The following is a 20,908-nucleotide window of genomic DNA, read 5'->3' as shown; positions in this document are numbered from 1 at the left end:
TTTAGCTAATGGGGCCTCCTGCTGCTGCTGCACCGCCGCCATGCGATTTCTGTTCTCATCCTGAAGCAAAGTTCTTAACTCAAGGTACTATTTCTGGGTTAGCGGAGTCTGTAACCTGAAGCGTCTGTAACCCAAGGTACTACTGTATTTAATAAGCTGATTGTGAGCTGGTGGGGTATAGTGGTTAGATGTTGGAATAGGAATTGGAAGACCAGGGTTCAATTTCCTCCTCACCCATAAAACTCACCAGGTGACCACAGGCCAGTTGCTGCCTGTTAGCCTACCCTCCCTCTCAGGGTTGTTATGAGGACATTGTACAAGGTGGGATTTAAATGTAATAATCAACCAATGCATCTGAATTCTTTGCACATGTTTTCCCCTGCTAATTTTTCCTACGTTGGAAATAGCTCCAGGCTCCTTCTTGAAGGGAGGGTTGGGGAGTATAAAACAGAGAAAATAAAATGATTAATAAGCCTGCCCTGCCCACTGAGTTATTTACCAAAATGGGACAAGGAAAAGTCTCTGAGGAAACCATCATTTATTGGCTCCCCTCCGCCCCACACACTTGCAGAAAGCTTCATCATTTTGCTCTAACTTTTGCCTGTCGGAAAGACAGGTCATCCCTCCATGAGTAGCAGAGATACAGAGCGAGGGAGGGAGGGAGGGAAAAGAGCATTCTTAATAATATGTCAGGATTGTTCCATTCCTCTTTTCGGTGGCCTGTTGGGTCACTGGCAGCATTGCACTCTGGGATGTTTCTGCTTTGTTTAACACAAAACCAAAAACATTGGCTGACACCACTGTTATGAGTTGGGGACGCCAATGAGAGTGATAAACAAACATGTCTTTGTTTCAATCCCAATGAATGACTTTTTTCCTCCTCAGTTAATTATAGGAATTTACAGCTATTTATGTAAACTTGAGAAGGCAGAAAACATTCATCTGTAGGCAGGCTAAATGCTGGGTGGAGGCCGCCCAGATGCATCCAGACTAGGGGATGTTTGTTTGGTTACACAAAACTTTACTATGTAAATTTGAACTCCGCTGAGCTGCTGCTTGGCACGATAGAAGCCATAATTATGAACACACACACATACACACATCTCCCCCGGAAGTTGACATTTTATACATTGTTTCTCTGTCACAAAGGCATTAAATATAGAAAAAGACATCTTTAAATCCCTAGCAGACACCAGGTCTTGCTCCTGTTGGGTATTTGCAAATTATGTCATTTTCATTCACTAGGGATACTTGGACACTCATCATAAAAAAACAAACAAAAAACATTTTAATGAAGAATGCAAAGCCAGTTAGGCTCCAACATATTTGTCTCGTTGCAAGCCTCTTAGGAACTCGGCATACAAAGGAATTTTAACTAACAGACAGCAAATAAAAAGAAAACAAAATCCAAACACATCAATGGTGCTTCATCGGCAGAAAATAACAGGCAATAATTACTGCTCTTGTCTGCCTTTCATAATTATCTCACATAATGAAATGCAAGGGATGAGGTGAAGCTCAGAAACTCTGTTGCCCTCTTTTTAAAAGGGGTTTCTGTGTGCATAGACTTCCCAATATAAACAGCGCCGCTGTTAACAGACACTGCATTCAATATGTGATGATGAACACCCAGGACCAAAGGCGATGCCTTTAATTGCGTCTGAGTCTTGTGCGAAGATAGCTAGAGAGCCTGTCAGTTTGAAAAGGCAAGGATGGGTAATTTCAGCTGAGGGCACTGGATAATGATCAACCCCAAAGGCCTGGTTAAAGAGGAACATATTTGCCCAGCACCTGAAGGTGTATAATGAAGGCACCCAGTGAACCTCCCTGGGGAGAGTATTCCACAAACAGGGAGCCACTGCAGAAAAGACCCACTCTCGAGTTGCCACCCTCCAGACCTCTTGTTGAGGAGGCCCATGGAGATGGGCCTCAGAAGGTGATCTTAGGGTCCGGTTGGTTCATATGGAAAGAGGTGATCCTTGAGGTATTGTGGTCCTGAGCCATTTAAGACTTTCAGAAGTAGAATGCACAACAGAACCAAAAAAACTGTAAGAAAAGTGAAAGGAGAGAATGGAAGCAAAGCCACTTACTGCCGATAATAACCAGAACAGGCCACTCAATATTCCTGTTTGTAAGCAAAAGGGATTGTGGATGCAACCTCTGCAAATATAAAATAAAACAACAGTTTAACTCCCCCTCTCCAGCTTTCGTAATGAAGAAACTGGGACTTAGCCCCTGAAGCTTTCCTGGTGAATTGTGTGTGTGTGTTCTGATTATTTTAAAGCCTTATGTAGTGAATACATAGTGTAACAAAACTTGCTGTTTATGCATTGTGTAAGGAAAAGTGAGAAAGCTCCTTTGGGCAATGTTTTCTCATTTTTGGAGCATCCCCATAAAAAATGACTAGAGATCATAACCCCCCCCCCCAAAAAAAACCCCACACAACTCTCTTCATGGAGAGCAGCAGAAATTCTAAATTCATTATAAGGACATCCATCAGGAGCTTAACTTGTAATTAGTCACAAACAGTCAGAGGTGGTTACTTCAACACAAGAGACTTTGGAAAGGTACCACAAAAGGTTTCCAAATTAGAGTGTAATAATGACACAGGAGTCTGCAGAAGGGAGGGAAAAGAGAATGGAGAGACAATAGGGTGTAAACACAGCCCCACTGAACACCCTATTTTGATGAGGCTTCTGTGCTGGGAAGCAAACTAGAGAATGTTACCCTCAATTAATGCTGCTAAAATGGGATTGAGCCAAAGCAAACAAAGGACAAAGCAAAGAAGAACTGAGAGAAGATGATCCAGAATGTTTAGTTTCAAATGTAACAAATTAAAGCAGAACAATACAAACCACACACTCCAACAAAGGAACTTAGGAATCTTCCTTATAGTGAAACAGACCGTTGGTCCATCTAGCTCAATATTGTCTACACCACATACCCTTCAACATTTCTTTGTTGATCTTCAGTGATACATTGGGCAATAGACATTGGTCATAATACAGTGTTACCTCGGGTTAAGTACTTAATTCATTCTGGAGGTCCATTCTTAACCTGAAACTCTTCTTAACCTGAAGTACCACTTTAGCTAATGGAGCCTCCTGCTGCCGCCGCGCTGCCGGAGCACGATTTCTGATCTTATCCTGAAGCAAAGTTCTTAACCCAAGGTAATATTTCTGCGTAAGCGGAGTCTGTAACCTGAAGCGTATGTAACCTGAAGCGTATGTAACCCAAGGTACCACTGTATAGAGACAGAAGCGTGAGAATGATCATGGAATATGGATATAAAATTTACATCATGTTATGTTTTAAGAGAAAATTAAATGAAAATGATATATAGATGGTATTTAACACCTAGCAGATCAGCAAAAATGTATAAATCAAAACTGAATAAGTGCTGGGAATGTAAAGAGAAATAAGGTACTTTTTATCATATGTGGTGACCCTGTTGTAAGGTTAAAGCTTACTGGGAAATGATACATAATGAATTTAAAAAAGATGTTTAAGATAACGTTTGTAAAAAAAACAACCCAGAAGCTTTCCTCTTGGGATTGTAGCTCAGGATACTACCTAAACAGTATAGAAACCTATTTATGTATGCAACCACAGCTGCAAGAATGTTACTTGCCCAGAAATGGAAAGAAGAAGAGGTGTCAACGAGAAAAGAATGGATACAAAAACTTTTGGAATATGCAGAAATGGCGAAACTTACTGGAAGAAATCAAGATAAAACAGATTTAAGGAACTGCCTAAAGAGGAGGAAGGAAGCTGAATTGTTTGAAATGTTATAAATTTTGTAAAATTATTGCTCCTGCCAACCTAGCAGTTCGAAAGCACATCAAAGTGCAAGTAGATAAATAGGTACCGCTACGGCGGGAAGGTACTGCTCTGGTTCTCCAGAAGTGGCTTAGTCATGCTGGCCACATGACCCGGAAGCTGTATGCCGGCTCCCTCGACCAATAAAGCGAGATGAGCACTGCAACCTCAGAGTCGGTCATGACTAGACCTAAAGGTCAGGGGTCCCTTTACCTGGGGAATGGCCAATGCTACTCCTGCAGATGATCTCTGTGATTGAGCTGGGATGTGAGGGTTAGGGTGGCCCCTAAAGTACCCTGGATCTAAATTGTTCAGGGCTTTGTAAATACATACAAGGACCTTTAACCTGCCATTGTTCACTAGTCAGAAGTGCCACCTAGACACGTACTTGAAAGGTTATCCTTGGCCCTCTGGCTTATACTCACAAGTCTAAGATCCACACTTGAAACACCCTACAGTCTTCCCAGGTTTATACAGAGGTGGAAGTGCTAAAGAGGTGGATCACAGTGCCACTCATCAACCAGAAACAAAGCTAACGTTGCAACAAGGAAGCCCCAAACACCCTACCTTCTCTTCACCCGTTCCATTCTTCACCCTGTCAAGTGTGTCTCTGGCACTTGGAGAAGGTCATGTTCCTTATCACTCTCTTCTGTCTGGAAAGCTGTAGGCCTAGATGTGAAATGTCTCCTTAGTGAATAAGGTTTTTTTTCATAATAATCATGCAAAGTCTCTGTAACATTTACTCAGGACTTGCCTTAACACTCAGCTTATCTAGGTCCTTTCAGAATCTGTTGTGGAGAGGTGTTGCAGCTATAGGTGGTGAAGGATAAGCAAATGGATTCTTCCATAAAGAATATAATTAAGACTTGATAGTAGTAAGTTGGAGAGGAAAGGAGTAAAGCCCAGTGGCCTCCACAAGATCTGCCTCCCAAACCTAGATGTCAGCCATGGATGACACCAGGTCAGGAGGTACATCAGCTGTTTTTCTTTTTTTAAACTACTGTTGCAATGTTTTATGAAAATGTTTTTCCAAATGTTTTGGAAAATAATGTGAAACTACTTTCAAAAATGTACAAATTATCTTTAGAATGGTTTACAAAAGGTGAAGTAAAATCAGTGATGATACACTGGGCAAGAGATTTTGGTTATAACATACAACTTTCATCATGGGAAAGGTTACAGAAAGAGGATTTAAAGTTTGCGGCTTGCTGTCTGTTGAAGAAAAATTATATGAAATGATGTACCGTTGGTATCCAACACCGAGTAAAATTGTGAAAATGTACAGAACTAGCTCAAATTTGTGCTGGAAATGTAAAGGGAAAGAGAGTATTTTCCATCATAGGTGGTGGTCTTGTGGAGTGGTTAAAGCTTTCTGGGCAATGATATATAATGATTTAAAGAAAAGTTTTGTAAAAAACAAACAGAGGCTTTTTTTGTTAGGTATAATAGGTGAGGAACTACCAAAAGAAAATAAAAAGACTGTTTATGTATGCAATGACGGCAGCGAGAATACTATTAGCCCAGAGATGGAAGGAAGGAAGGAGAAGTACTGACCAGAGAGGAATGGCAGACCAAGCTAATGGAATACACAGAAATGGTGAGACTGACGCGAAAGATAAGAAACCAGGAAGACCAAGTATTCCTAAAAGATTGGAATAACTTCTTAATATACTGAAAAGACCACTCTAGTCAGTTAAAATCATTGGCAGGGATACGACAACACTTGTAATGTGAAATGAACTTTGGTTATTATGATTATATACAACAGATGGATAATGGTAAAAGATGCAGGAAAAAAGAAAAAGATAAAAAATGGAAACCATGGAGGGAGGGGAGGAGGTCTGAAGGTTCGAAAGAACCTTTCTATTTTTATGTTTTGGAGTGGTTATAGTTATTGTGTATAAATTTATATAAAACCAATAAAAAATATAAAAAAGGAAAGAAAATGCTGCTAAGACGTCTTGACTGTCATTTAAGCAGAAAGCACCATATACAACACTAATACTTACACCACCACCACTACTACTAATTCTATGCATTTATAATTCTATAATTGTTGTTGTTGTTGTTTAGTCGTTTAGTCGTGTCCGACTCTTCGTGACCCCATGAACCAGAGAACGCCAGTCACCTCTGTCCTCCACTGCCTCCGGCAGTTTGGTCAAACTCATGCAGGTAACCTCAAAAACACTATCCAACCAAATTCTATAATGCATTTATAATTTATAATTCTACATGCATAACATACAGTGATTAACATGTAGTGACTAACATAACAAAGCTATTAAAGTTTTAAAGCAAAACATTTCTGCATCTGCCTTCTTCAGCTGATCTCATGTCAGTCAAAGGGTTCTGTAGTGAAAGTGGCAGTAACAGGCCACTGAGGAGGGAATCGTCATAAGTGTTGCAGTTGCTGTATCTGAGTGGTGCTAAGGTTGCAAGTCTGCAAATTCAGATGTTTTCTCTTGTTTTCAGTGGGTTGTAGCCAACTAAATAGTACTCAGAGGAGACTCACTGAAATCAATAGGCTTGATCAACTTAAGTATGATAAAACTTGCAAACATTTATAGTGCTATTGAATCAGTATGTAGTGCAAAAAACAAAAGCTAACACGGGGAAGATTTAAATCTTTTTTATCCCCTCAACACCCCTTTCTCCAATCAACTTTAAAGACTTCCAGCACAATTCTCCCACAATTCTCCATAATTGTTCAGGTTTTTTTTTTACTTTGGGACACCTCTCTAAAGTATGTCATTTTTAGACCAATTGCTCACTAAATACCCAGTAAGTGTAAGGGATTCATTAAATTTTTTTTACTCTCCCCTAAACTATAAAATCCATCCCTTGTGGGGAAAGTATTGCAGCTATGCTCCTGACATACATGTCTGCAAATTCCATCTACTTCTGTAAAAAATGAGAAGTTATAGACTGTTCCCCTTTTATTTTATTTTTTAAATCAAACTTTAAGAGCACCCAGCACATGACCTCTGAGACATATTAGCCTGTAATCTGTCCAACTTTATCCATTGTGGAAGGGATACTATGCCTGCAAATTCAATCTACTTCTGCCAAAAAAGGGAGTTACAGCAGATTTTAAAATTATGCAATACTAAATAGGGGAAACAGAACCTTTCTTTCTCTTCGCCAATTCCTGGATTCTGAAGTGCTTTAGATGTGCTATTTTCTAAAGTGCTGAATCAGGGCCTGAATCAAATTGCATGCCATAACATATACCTACCTACATATGTTTATTACCCCCTCAAGGCAGCTAACAACTATAAAAACAAAACTGACAGACAAACTACTTTCCAAAATATATAGTAGATGACTCCAGAATAAAGACACAGAATCATAAAAAGGAAGGTTGTAAGTAGCAATATTATACTCCCCTAATGTGTGAAAAAAGCTTTTTTGGCATTGTTCAAGAGAAGAAAATTTTAAACCTTGGAAGTGAAGGAATAGATGCCAAGTGTTCCTCCCCCTCCCCTCTTATCCTTAGGAATATTAGATTCTCACCCTCCTCACTTTCAGTGAGCAGAAGTCAGCAGCATACTAATGAGTTTGCCAGAGCTTCAGACTTTAAAGAACAAGCTTTCAGTATGGAGGATTTCTATACGTTATAAGTGTGTTTATTTCCTTTACATTTGAACAAAGCAGTCTTGTAGTGATGAGTGATGGAACAGAGATGGCTTATGGAACTATTATTCATTTTATTATTTATTACTCATTTTAGGGTGTATACTCTAAACAGATGTGTACACACAAATGTGTATATTGTAGGGAAATGGATACAGACACACATACACGGGTAAAAAAACAATGACAAAACATTAAGGAAAATTTCTTGCAAAGAAATGAGAAATTTGCACAGAAATGAATACAATTTTTGTGAATACTGTTTTTGTTTTTTTAAAAAATGGAAACAAAAATGGAAAGGATTTCCTGGAAATGGAAATAGGATGAATGAAATATCCATAAAATGGAAAAGAGAGAAGCAAAAATTGGCAGGCTCATCCAAACTAGAACTTGAGAGGCTCTGATCCAGCAAGTTATTAAGCCCCATTGAAACCAACCTATTTATTCTAAGTCCTCTTGCTTTCAACATAACTTAACACACAACTCATTTTAGCTGGATCAGGTTGTGAACTTTTGGATTTTTTGTTCAGAGCTCAAACTGTTGAAAAGCAAGACAGCCCCAAAGCAGATATCCCTTTTAGTTCTCTGGTTCCCCAGAGTCTTCAGTTCTCAACAGACAAATTTTGGACAACTTCACTTCTTGCAAAGTGCAGGGACATAGAGCAGAGAAACAAAGATATATGGAAAAATAAAGTGAAAAGTAGAGTACAGAAAAGAGACCTTTGCAGGTACCTTGATCCAATTCAGTGTGGCGAGGTTGACATAATAGCTCATCTCAGGCAGGAGCAAAATCACCCTGATTCACATTATTGCTCAGCTGCAGCCCAGAGAGGTTGCACACCCTTGCCATATATGGCCATATTGGCTATTTGGGGGAGTGGCTTGGGCAAAAATTGAAGGTGGAGAAGGAATTTAACTCCTCCTCCCAGCTCCACCTATGCTTCCCACTGCCATATTTAAATCCCTGTAATGCCCTGGTGTAATGTTATGTAACAACTTGGTTCAAAGGGCAATCTTAATTATTTAAAGATGGTGGCTCATTGGAGGAACACCAGTGAATTTTTTTTTGCCCCATCCTCATGAAATACAAAAGAGAGGTGCCCACCCCCACTTTTGCTTTGTATCCCTGCCCCCCCCAAATAAAATAAAATAAAATTGGGGCTGAATTTTAGAATATTCAAAAGTTTGTCCAGGTCCTAAAAATGTGTCCAGCACACACACATACAGAGCATTTATTAATAGCATCCAGATAATACACCCCATGATAAAACTAGTTAAAAAAAAGACTACATCAAGACCAGCTGAATCGGCACTCATTATCCAGAGTAGTTCCGTAGCTTTACAATGATTTCAGGAAATCAATAGAGACCTGCAAAAGTGGCTGTTGTCTGCTGAATGCTAAGTCTTGTCAGTGGCATCGCCGCTTTAGTGTACCACACGCTTGCTGTGTAGCCATTAGATGAAAGCGCTATCACCTGTCAAACAAACCGCTAGAACTGTGATAAATTAATGATCAAATAGCACAGTCTGATGTACAGTGGCAGTGCTGAGGCTACTTACAACCAAGGCCTCGCGCTTTAAAAAATGTAGCTGACATTAAAAAAGAATCAGCCATTAAAGAAAAATGTCACACTGTTTTCTTTAACATTCCCCCACTTTTACTTTTTCCTTTTCCTTTAAAAAAATGACCATGTTCGGCAGGGTTTTTTGTTTTAAATAGACACAGAAAAGAAAGAGCAAGGCCAGAGCTGTTTTCTAGAGCAAAATAAATTTCTGAGACAAGCAATTGAAGAGTGCATGGAAGAGGACTTTTTTTTTTAAAACTATTTAGCAGGGCAGCACTATACACAAAAAGCTGCTGTAAAGTTAAGACAGGGTAAAGTATACCAGATCCAGACTCCATTCTAGAGCACATTACTGCTGGCTGAGCTCACCTAAGCCTGGCAGAGGGAAAACGAACCTTTAAATGAAATTTCAGTCACACCACTGCTTTGCCAGTAAATTAAGCCAGGTAGCCAGGTCACGCTGCATGGTCATGCTGCAGCATGGTCATGCTGACTATTTTTGAGATATCCTAAGCCACCTCTCTCTACTCCTGCAATATCTGCTTTTCAGGACTTATGCTGGTTTGAGATTAAAAAAGCTCATCTCAGCCAGCTAGATCCTGACTGAGGAAGGACGAAAGTGATACACAGGGTGATATCTCCAGCTGAGCCAAGGCTGGGGAATTACATGGATGCAGCCCAGCTGGGTCCAGAACCTCTTGGCTCAGTCAAAATCTGCTGGATCCTAACCACACTCATCCCAATGGATCTTGCTATAGGATTGCTGCCTTGCTATGTGGGGTAGAGGGTGGGAGTGGAATCACAGTATAGGGTATCCAGAAATTTTATCTCTTTTTCATGACTGGAACACAGTTGTAGACAATCAGTGTTAAGAGTAGTTGAAGTCACCCATTGCTGCAACGTCTCCTCTTTTGCATGCTTCCTTGATTTCAGTCTTCATCTCTACATCTCCTCTAGTGTTTTGAAGAGAGGGATGAGATGTCCCCACTACTAAATCACTCCTGATGCCCTTTTGGGATTTCTGGCTTGCTAGGCTCAAGACCCTCTTTAATGTACAGAGTGACACCACCCCTGGCATGTCCTTCCCTGTCCTTCCTATAACATTTATATCTGGAGATCACTGTGTCCCATGGGTTCTCTCTATTCCACCAGGTTTCCATTATACCCTCAATGCCCTCATTTAAGACCAAGCACTCTGTTTTGCCCGTCTTAGCTTGGAGGCTTCTAGCATTACAGTATAAACACCTATATACTGTCTCTCTCTTCAAGCGCCTTCACATTTTGATCTGCAGTGCTTTCACTTAATTGAATTGCTATCCTGTGCCCCTGCACTCACAATGGCCAATTCTATGCCTCCTTCATTTAATGCAGGGGTTGTCAACCTGGTCCCTACCACCCACTGGTGGGCGTTTCAGGATTCTTGGTGGGCGGTAGGGGGTTCTATGGCAAAAGCTGAATCCTCCTTCCATCGAGCACTGGTGGATGGTAAAGAAATTTTACCATCAAGAAAGATGCATTAGTGGGCTGTAGGTATAAAAAGGTTGACTACCCCTGATTTAATGTAACAACTATTGTATTGTTATAGGTATCAATGACATGCTACAGAATACACTAGCCCAAAAAAACAACCACTGGTCTGACGAGACCCTAAGTTTGCAAGAGGAGCATGTTTTTTCATCTAGCCCCAGCTACTTTCTCTCTTCTCTAGCACATTTGATAGGGGTGTGTATGTACAGTATGTGTGTTATTTTAAATTATGTGGGTGAAATATTCCAAGGGGGAGCCCTCTCCGCTTCTAAATATAAACAATACAGAAAGCGCCTTCACTTTTGAAGCACCTGACATCCCTTTGAGCTTTGGCTCTCAGTACCTAATAACTCCTGATGCTTGCTACATTAATGTATAAAGTCCTTTCTCTCCCCCCGCCCCCATTTTAGTGCGCTAGAAAGGGCTTTCCACAGCCTCCCCGCCAGCGGCTTCCCACACTTAATTTATTCTTTTTAATATAAAATCTCATTACCTGAACATGACACCACTGCTTCCACTTTATCTTTGATATAAGAACAGAGGGAAACCAAAATCAAACTCTTAAAATAAAGTCTATAATCATTGCCTCGCTTTTCGCTTGCTTTTCAAATTTCTAAACAAAATTAAGCAGAAATATATACCTTCCAGGGCATACTAAAAGAGAGAGGAGGAGTGAGAGAGGAGGAGTTGGAGAGAGGAATGAACACACATTACTTTACAAAGAAATAACAAGGGACATAATTACTTACACAAGGAAAATATCACTTTTGATTGCTTATGCATCTTCATTTTTTACTTTTAAAAAAACTGTGCTGAAAGTTGGGGACTGAAAACAGAGGAAAGAAATGAATAGTTATGAGGTTTTTTGGGATGGTCAGTCTGGACGGAACCCTGGGTCCACTTCCAGAACCTGAGATCCTGCGTCTGTGAGGGTAGAATGTGAAGGATGGAAGCTTCATTTGTCAAGGTGATGGAATTTGGCTGGCTAGTTAAGTACCATGATTTAACATAACCAAAGAAGTTGCTCTGTGACATATTAGATTGGCTGGCTAATATGGAAAACAGTTTGCTGGACAACTTAATCTCTTGGTCTGATCCAGCAGAGCTCTTCTTATGTTCTTAATGTAGCTGCATGTACATAAATGTGAATACAATTAAGTACACCTAAAATTGAACAATGGAACTGGCTACCACAGGAGGCAGTAATGGTCACCAATTAGATGGCATTAAAAGAAGATTACACAAATCCATGGAGGAGAAGCTACTAGCCACATTGGTTATGCTTTGCCTCCACAGCTGGAGGCAGTACTGCTTCTGAATACCAGTTGCTGGAAACCGCAGGGGGGCGGGCTGGCAGTGCTCTTGTGCTTGGATCCTGCGTCTGGGTTTCCCACAGGCATCTGGTTGGCTACTATGAGAACCAGATGCTGGACTAGATGGGCCATTGGCCTGATCCAGCATGCTGTTCTTATGTATCATAAATCTATGAAAGATACATGCTCCATATTGCTCTTCAAGCTCAATTCACCATTCTGGTTACTTAACTGTAAAGAACCAGGACCCAATAACTCTAAGGTCTCACTTCTTCCTTCATGTCACACCATGAGAAGGTTACTTTCCAAGCAAACAGGGGAGAGGGATGATCAGGCCTGTGTTTGACCTCTGGCCAAGTTGACAGGTTGGGGGGGGTTGTGTATGGGGGGGTAGTGCTTCATTTTGCTTAAAAGTTAGAAATGTGGGAAGATTTATGCAAATACTTCAGAAGGATGATTTTAATAGGAATTAGGAAGGATGGCTGTATTAGCACATGAAAGCATGCATCCTATGAGCTAATAAGCTGTTGTTAGCAGCATGACTTAAGCAGGGACTTAAATTGTGGGTTTGGCATGGATCAGAAATATAGTGATCTAACTGTGTCTTGTGGACTTCATGCGTTTTGAAATTGCTGGTTGAAAAGATAAGGGCTCCACCAGCACACCTCTCGAACAAATACTTTTTTTATAATCCTGTAGTATCTCTGCAGGCCAGATAAAGAAGTGTGTGCGTGTGCGTGAGTGCGTTTGTGTTACTGAACAAGATTGCTGTGTGATTGAATGCATTATTGGTGTGTTACTGAATATGTTACTGAATATCTTATCCATATGTTACTGTCAGATGTGTGTTCAACCAGATTGGATGCCTATAGAGTGGTACCTTGGGTTAAGTACTTAATTCGTTCCAGAGGTCTGTACTTAACCTGAAACTGTTCTTAACCTGAAGCACCACTTTAGCTAATGGGGCCTCTTGCTGCCGCCGCACTGCCGGAGCACAATTTCTGTTATCATCCTGAAGCAAAGTTCTTAACCTGAAGCACTATTTCTGGGTTAGCAGTGTATGTAACCTGAAGTGTATGTAACCTGAGGTACCACTGTATGTCCCACCTTGTCAACACAAGTGACCCTCAACAGATTTTTTTTTTTTTGCCATGTCTTATAACAGAAGAAGCTGAACGATACTATGTCAAATGCAGGAAGCTACCAGTCAGACCACTGGGGCATCTAGCTCAGTGATAGAGCACTTACTTTGAATGCATGCAGAAGGTCTTAAGTTTGATCTCCAGCGTTTCAAGCTAAGATTAGAAGAGATTCCTGTCTGAAACCCTGCAGAGCTGCTGCCAGTCAAGGTAGCCAATACTGAGCTGGCTGGACCAATGCACTGACTCAGTATAAGGCTGCTTCCTATGTTCCTGCTTTGCTGAAGCTAAGCAGGTGTGATCCTAGAATCCTAGAATTGTTGGAAGTGGTCCCAAGCGTCATCTAGTCCAACCCCCAGCAATGCAGCATCTGGATTTGTGCCTTCCTGGGAATCACACGAACACTGGTGTGAGGATGAAAGTAAAATGGGGTGTATAAATAGAAGGAAAATATTGAATAAATGATATATGGGGAAATCATGTGCAGCACTTTCTGATCAGACACAATTGATATGATGTACAACTTTTAAAATGTGTGTGTGGTTGTCAGGGAGAGATGTGTGCAGGTTTTCTCTCCCTTCTCGAAATCAGGCTGCAACTTCCACTGCAATACTAGGATGCCTTGAGATATAAATAGCAGCAGATAAAGAGAAGTTAGTTTAAGCTATTGATTTAACAATCAGAGGCAGAGGAGTTTCTTTTCTTTTCTTCCCCCAGCCTCTCTCTCTTTTGAAAAAGAAATAATTAGCCTGCAATAGCCCATTTTATCTCCTGCAGAAGTGACTGAGACAAAGCGAAATTAATTCAAACAACATGGAAGAAACAACTAACTGATAAGAGAAATGCAATCAGATGCTGCAGAGGAAGAATTAAGGAGACAGGGCAAATGATACACGTTTCATTTGCTTATTGGAAGCTTTGATTCACTCCCCTGTGGAAATTGCAAAATTTAATAACATTGGTATACTTAACACAGTTCTAGGGTGGTGGAGGCGAAAGTGCGCCCATTACACATTGTTATCCCTGTAGGTTGGATGATGAATGCCTGGGGCAACATTCCTTCAAAGCATACGCCGTGCCCAACGTGGATCTTCTAATCTTCACATGGGCGACAACTGTCTTTTTAATAGTGCAGAGCAAATGAAGAAGAGGATGCGGAGAGGAGAGAGGCAGAGTTTGAGGTCACGTTTCTTTATGCTGGTTTTGAAAGGGTCCCAAAGTGAAATTCATGCACATGTGCCCTTCTGGGACATGTGTAGAATTGATCTCTCGAGAGTTTCTGGGTCTTTCAAACTTTGCACCTCTGGGGAACAAATCACACATCAACTCATCCTGAGTACGTTCCATGGGATCTTTGTGAGATGCAAAGGATTCTGCATGGATGCTCGAGGAATGGGATCTTGGCAGACTTCAGTCTAGGAACTCATCTGATCTGCACATTCTGACTTGAAGGAACTAAGACTGAGTACACACCACACATCGAAAGCACACTTGAAGCATATGACTTTCGCAAAAGAATCCTGGGAACCATGATTTAGTCCCAACAGAGCTACAAGTTCCAGAACCCCAAGCAAACTACAGTTCCCAGGATTCTTTGGAGGAAATCATGTGCTTCAACTGTGTTTTCAGTGTACAATGTGTACACTCTGTAAGGTTGGAATCCTAACCCTGCTTACCTGGGAGTAAGCTCTGTTGTTCTCAGTGGAACTTACTTTTGAGTAGACCTCATTGGGATTGCACTATTAGTCTGAAACCAAATGCATATTTATCTATATGCCCCATTGGGCTAGTGTTTTTGAACTTCCTGAATGTTTTCATAGGTCTTTCATATGATTTTATTCTATAACAGGGGTAGGCAACCTAAGGCCTGTGGGTTGGATGTGGCCCAATTGCCTTCTCAATCTGGCCTGTGGATGATCCGGGAATCAGCATGTTTTTCCATGAGTAGAATGTGTCCTTTTATTTAAAATCTCTGGGTTATTTGTGGGGCCTGCCTGGTGTTTTTACATAAGTAGAGTGTGTGCTTTTATTAAAAATGCATCTCTGAGTTATTTATGGGGCATAGGAATTTGTTCATTCCCCCCTCCCCCCAAAAATATAGTCCAGCCCACCACATGCTCTGAGGGACGGTGGACCGGTCCAGAAAAAGGTTGCTGATCCCTGTTCTATAAGTTTTTGTAAGCTGCCCTGAGTCTTGGTCTGGGGAAAGGTTGAGATACAAAACAACAATTCATATAGGACAGGAGCAACTAACTGGAGATGGGAGACAAACACCACTCAGTTTGCATTTAAAGGCAAGTCTACCTAATTTTGTAAAACAATACAAGCACAGCCATCCATTGAAATTTGCACTGCGAAAACTGTTGGGACATATTTGTTGCTTCTGTTGGGACATCTTCATTGCTTCTGTCCAATGCTTAATGTCTTGCCTGATTCCTGAACACCTGCACCAAGACTCCTGGAACTATGTGACTACTGCCAAGCCTGTACTGTTGCTTGCATAGGAGCCAACTCCTAGGGGCTGAGGTCCCTTTGGCCCGCACCAGTAAAATATTTGAGGGGGCCAGCCCCCCAAAGCTGATGGGCATTGCCATTTAAGTGGTGTGCACGTGCCACATCATATGATCAATTATGTGGGGTGGGGCTTACCTGGGACACCCCAATATTTTACTCAAGTTTGTACCTCTGGTTGCTTGCCTGAATAAAGATTTATTTCTTACTTACGTGTAAGGATCTCTGTCTGCATGGGCTGGGCACAAAGTTGGAACAACGATGGATCTGAAGCTTTGCATTGACTTATGATGTGATGTAGCACACACACAAACACTGTAGATGGATTGATAGAGATATATCCACCTCCTTACCATCATCACATGGTAACAATTTCTGGCTACTAGCCTAATGGTGCGCTCCTCAACTGTTCAAAGCTGCAGTGGAGGGGGGAAGACCATTTTAGAGTTTCACACTCTGTCCCCACAATTTTGGATTAGGTAATATGAAAAGTTGATTTTCCCTACATATTGAAATCAATACATGAAAACTGGTTAAGTTCGCCACATTCCTTGCTCCCATAACCCAAGTCCTATGTTTTAATTGCTGTGTTATTTTTATGGGGTTCATTATTTTAATTATGCATGTTTTTTAATTATGTAATGGGATTTTTGTTTATTTTAATTATAGATTTTATATGTAAACCATTGTGTAATTGGTTATTATACTTTGTAAACTGCTTAGGTTTTGGCATTAAGCAAAGTAATGGTGAAGATAATAATAAATCTTAAGCTTGTTTACTTGGCTGCAAGTCACACGGAGTTCAATTTGGCTTACTCTCAAGTAAGTCTTCAAAGGATTGCATCATTTGTCACTCTGTAAAATTATTACACCAAGACCATGGAAATAAGCCATTTAGCTTTCTACAGCCCCATCCCGTCCAGATGTAAAAAAAGAAAAAATAGCTTGATTCCAATTAATGAAAATGACTGGGTCAGCCTGTCATCTTCCATGCTCTTTACGTGCTGTTCAGACATAGACACAGCTTATTAAAACCTCAGGCGCTCAACATATGCTCTGCCTTGGAACCAGTTGCCAGAGGCATCAATGCTCACACAGAACCTGTCTACAGGTTTCTGGGTTTTCAGATCTGACATCACTTGAATCTTTCTCATCCATCCTGGCAGCATGCAGACCAGATGAAAAGTCAACCCAACCTCACAGAACATCACTCGTACACGAGGCCGGGAGATGGGGGGGAGTGAAGGGGAATAAAGGGGGAACAATAATAAACATTTCAAGGGTGTTGTTCTTTGCAAAAGCACCTTACTTGCTAACATGCACTGGGTTTATGTAGTACATTATAAAGCACTGATTGTTCCTGTCATTGGGAAAAGACATGTGGGCATTCTCCAAGAAAGCATCACTTTGCAATCTATGCTAATCATTCTTCCTGCTACTCCTAAAGTTTACCAGGCACCAGTCAGAAAGCACCAAAGGGGGAAGTCATAAGAAATACTGACATTGCCCTACTTCCTTAGTTTGTGAATGCTTTCTCAGCTGTTAATGAATTTCCCAAACATCTCCTGCTGTGTTTAAAATGACTTTGGCAACTGGACGGCATGTACGGTGCTCGGAACAAATTGCAGGCATGGCCACTGAAATTTGTGCCCCAATTCCCCCTTTTGCTTTAATAGCACTGAAGAGTCATTACAAGCAGGCAGTAGTCAAACATTCAGTTGCATGGATGAAGCTGAAGTTGAATGCAAATTGGTCCCTGTGAATTTTTGCAGCAGAAAAGTTCAAAACTTCTGAGGAGAAAAGCCATCATCTGGAAGTATAAACTTACAAATGCAGGAGCTCTGGTGGTTCAACCCAAAAGTCCAATCCAGCATGAGAGTCTGCTGGAGATGGGGAAGAAGTTTTGGCTCACATTCAAAAGCAAGCTTACCTAACTTTCAGTTTACGAAGCAAAACACAAACAAAAACACTGTCATACTTTAAAACTTGCACTTCTCTGAATTTTACCAGGTCATTCTCCTGCCAAGTAATGTGTACAAAAATGTAAATGGTAATGCAAAGTGTGCGTTGAAAAGGTGGAAGCCCTTGGTCAACCTAACATAATAAATCTGCTTTTAAAAACTACAACAGAGTTTTTGCTGTTAGGAGAGTTATGCAAAAATGCACTGAAATGCATAAGAGGGTGATGTACAGTGGTACCTCGGGTTACATATGCTTCAGGTTACATACGCTTCAGGTTACAGACTCCGCTAACCCAGAAATAGTACCTTGGGTTAAGAACTTTGCTTCAAGATGAGAACAGAAATCGTGCGGCGGCGGTGCAGCAGCAGCGGGAGGCCCCATTAGCTAAAGTGGTGCTTCAGGTTAAGAACAGTTTCAGGTTAAGAACGGACCTCCAGAACTAATTAAGTACTTAACCCGAGGTACCACTGTATAGGCATCCCACAAACAACTAAGGATGAAAGCTCATTGTCACATAACCAGCCCACAAACAAATTGGAATGAATGTTCAATAAGGACCAGACATAGTCTAACCACACAAGCTTTGCGTAAGGAAATCAGGATGAATGCTCAATAAACAGACCAACTGGAGAAGCTCTGATATAAAGCTCTCGCATCAGATGTCTCTTCTCAGTTTGACATTTGCTTCTAGAGTCTATAGGCTTATTTAATTGTGCATACCAACAGTAATTCAGTGTATAGGAACTGTGCATTGGGTAGAAAAATAAACGCTCCTGAGGAACACTTGCATATGGTCTTCTGAAACAGGAAGGGTGCTCTACTTTCCCCAGATGATGCTTAAATATACATGGCATGGAATAGTCACAAAAACTGGAGCTGAATGAGGAAAGCAGGTATGAAATACTAAAGATCAACAAAGAAAATGCAGTTTTAATCATCAGCCCCCCTTCTTTGCTGGACTTCTGCCCGAGCTGGTAAATAGGATCTCATAAATTCCCCCAAGTGCTGTGCTTTAAAGCTTTGTTGTTTTGCCCAACGTTAGGAAACAATCATGAACAGCTGTTCTTGAATAGTCCTGGTTGTTAATGATGCTCAATATTTACGGTAAGTCGCTGCTTTCTGAACTGGACACATTACAGAAGCAGGAGACATTCAGCAGCAGGAGTCCACATGCTTGCTGAGCACAGCACATGGGATCCAGGGCAAAATGTCACTATCAAAATTGTGTAGGATAGTATCCATCACCACCACCACACTGTTATGAAATCACAGAGCATGTTGCAACAGAAGCATCTGACCCCAGCTAAGTAGATTAATTAAGGCTCTCTTTCCTTGGTTTCTCTCACCTTCAGAAGTCAGGCAAGCAGCTACTAGAAAGAGGGCCTTTTCTGTGGTGGCATCCAAAATATGGAACTCCTTTCCCTGGTGTGTTATCTTGTTCTCGGTCCCTTTGTCACAATATCTTATGCACCAGGAGCAAGGCTTTCCATTTGGTCGTGCCTTCAGAACTTATTTCCTAAGCTCTCTTATTTTTATTTGGCGTGCTGAGTAGTTTTGTCATTTTCATCATTGTTTGGCTCTATTTCAGTTATTCTGCAAGCATTAGAACATTGAAAGTGGAATATATTATAGGTAGGTAGGTAGGTAGGTAGATGATAAATAATAGACAGATCAAGATGTGTATGTCTTAGGATGGCTCTAGTATGGATCTTTTGCCATATTTTTGTTGGGATACTGCCAGGGAGACAAAGGCCATCACTGCCTTCCACGTCGTCTCCGGACGATCTGTTGATGTCCCGTAGTCACGCAGTATCAGCAATTAGCGGCACCAAGCCTCAGAAATAGATTGCCACATTCCTGGGCTGGTGCACACTCTTTCAGCAGAATTCACACAGCAAAAGTTGCACTCAGGAGAGTATCATTTAGAATGTTTATTCAGCGTTGGTCAGAACAAAGAAAACATGACCGACTGCTATCATGTTCTGGCGCAGAGAGAGAAAACGAAAGCAATAGCAAACATAAAACATCCTGAGAAACAGGAAACACGCAGACTCTGACTCACACAGCCTGCTCCCTTTTAAGGTGGAACGGAAATATCCTAACAATTTTGACTCCCCAAATAAATCTCTTGCACTTGCTATGACACTCCTTCCTATGTTCTGAGTGAACAAACCAGTTGTGCTCATTTCCACAATCAAGTCCACTAAGGTCTATAAACTTAGCAAATTAACGAATGGTTCTGGCTTTGAATCTCTGGGCAAAGCTCATACAACGCTCCTTCATTCTGCCTCCTTAACATGAAGGAGACAAGGGTGTGCAGGAGTGAGCATTCTCACCATCAAATGCATTGTAATGGGGCATGGCTGCATTGTGGGGAGTGATGTAGTGATGGCTGCCTATTTGTATGACTTCAAAAGAGGATAAGACTGCCGTGGACTACTAGTGACAGTGACTATGTTCTGTCTCCACAGTCAGAGGCATGAACATTGCTGAATACAAGTTGCTGGGATTCACAAGAGGAGAAGTGTACTGTTGCACTGAGGTCATTTCCAGCATTCCCATAGACATCTGGTTGATCACTGTGGGGGTAGGATAGGGCTTTGGCTTGATCCAGCAGGGCTCTTCTGAAGTTCTTATAACACTGAGCACTTTCTGGATTTGGGGATCTATCAAATGCTTAACTTCACTGCTCTCTGGTGCTCATCAACATGAGTGCCCATCACAGCATGCTGCTCTTGTGATGACTGTATCCCCTCTTAAAGCACATGTTTCTCTAAGTTATGGGCTAAGGTTTTAAAAACGCAAGAGGTTCCAACATCTGGTTTGGGCAGAGATGACTCCTGCCGTGTTTATGTCAGGTATTTATTTCACAGATGTGTAATACTTTCAGGATTTAGGGTTTTTTTGTTTGTTTTTACAATCCAAAATAATCCTAGTTTGGCATTGAAAGAAATAGCTTTTAGAATAATCTCCATCCTCACCTAAAGCTTGCTCCACTCTACGATACACACATGCAGCATTTAAATTAAGAAATAACTTCAGGATGACGGAGAAGGGGGTGGACAATGACACCACCCTATACTTTTGAGTGGGGTTTATGTAACAAATTATAACAGGCCTGTTTCACTCTTCAGATCTCAGTTATTTTAATAATGTCTCTGTTCTTTAGCACAGATGGAGGCCTAAAAATAGTCAACAGAAAACTGGCACATTTTCTTGAAGTAATTGAAAGGATACCATGCTAATCCTAGCAAGGCTGGGCTAATGCATTTTTGCAAGCTTGACGCCTGTGTCTGGGCTCTACCACAAGATTGCAGGTGGAGGTTAGAAGAAGTAATATAAATGAATGCAACTATATACATTTTTAAAATCTCCTTCTAGATGCAGTGTTCTACAGTGGTTAGAGTGCTGGATTAGGACCTAGGAGACCAGAGTTCAA

The 20,908-nt window shown here is 41.1% G+C and overlaps 1 long non-coding RNA gene across 2 annotated transcripts in view; it reads left to right on the top strand.

Moving 5' to 3' along the window:
- The window catches only part of LOC309377155, a 180,295-nt gene that overhangs the window by 104,919 nt on the left and 54,468 nt on the right, over positions 1-20,908 (top strand). The window lies entirely within an intron of this gene.

The sequence above is a fragment of the Podarcis melisellensis genome (assembly GCF_964234715.1).
Source record: "Podarcis melisellensis genome assembly, chromosome: 8".
Classification (NCBI taxonomy): Eukaryota; Metazoa; Chordata; class Lepidosauria; order Squamata; family Lacertidae; genus Podarcis; species Podarcis melisellensis.
This window is presented reverse-complemented; position numbering and strand designations above follow the sequence as displayed.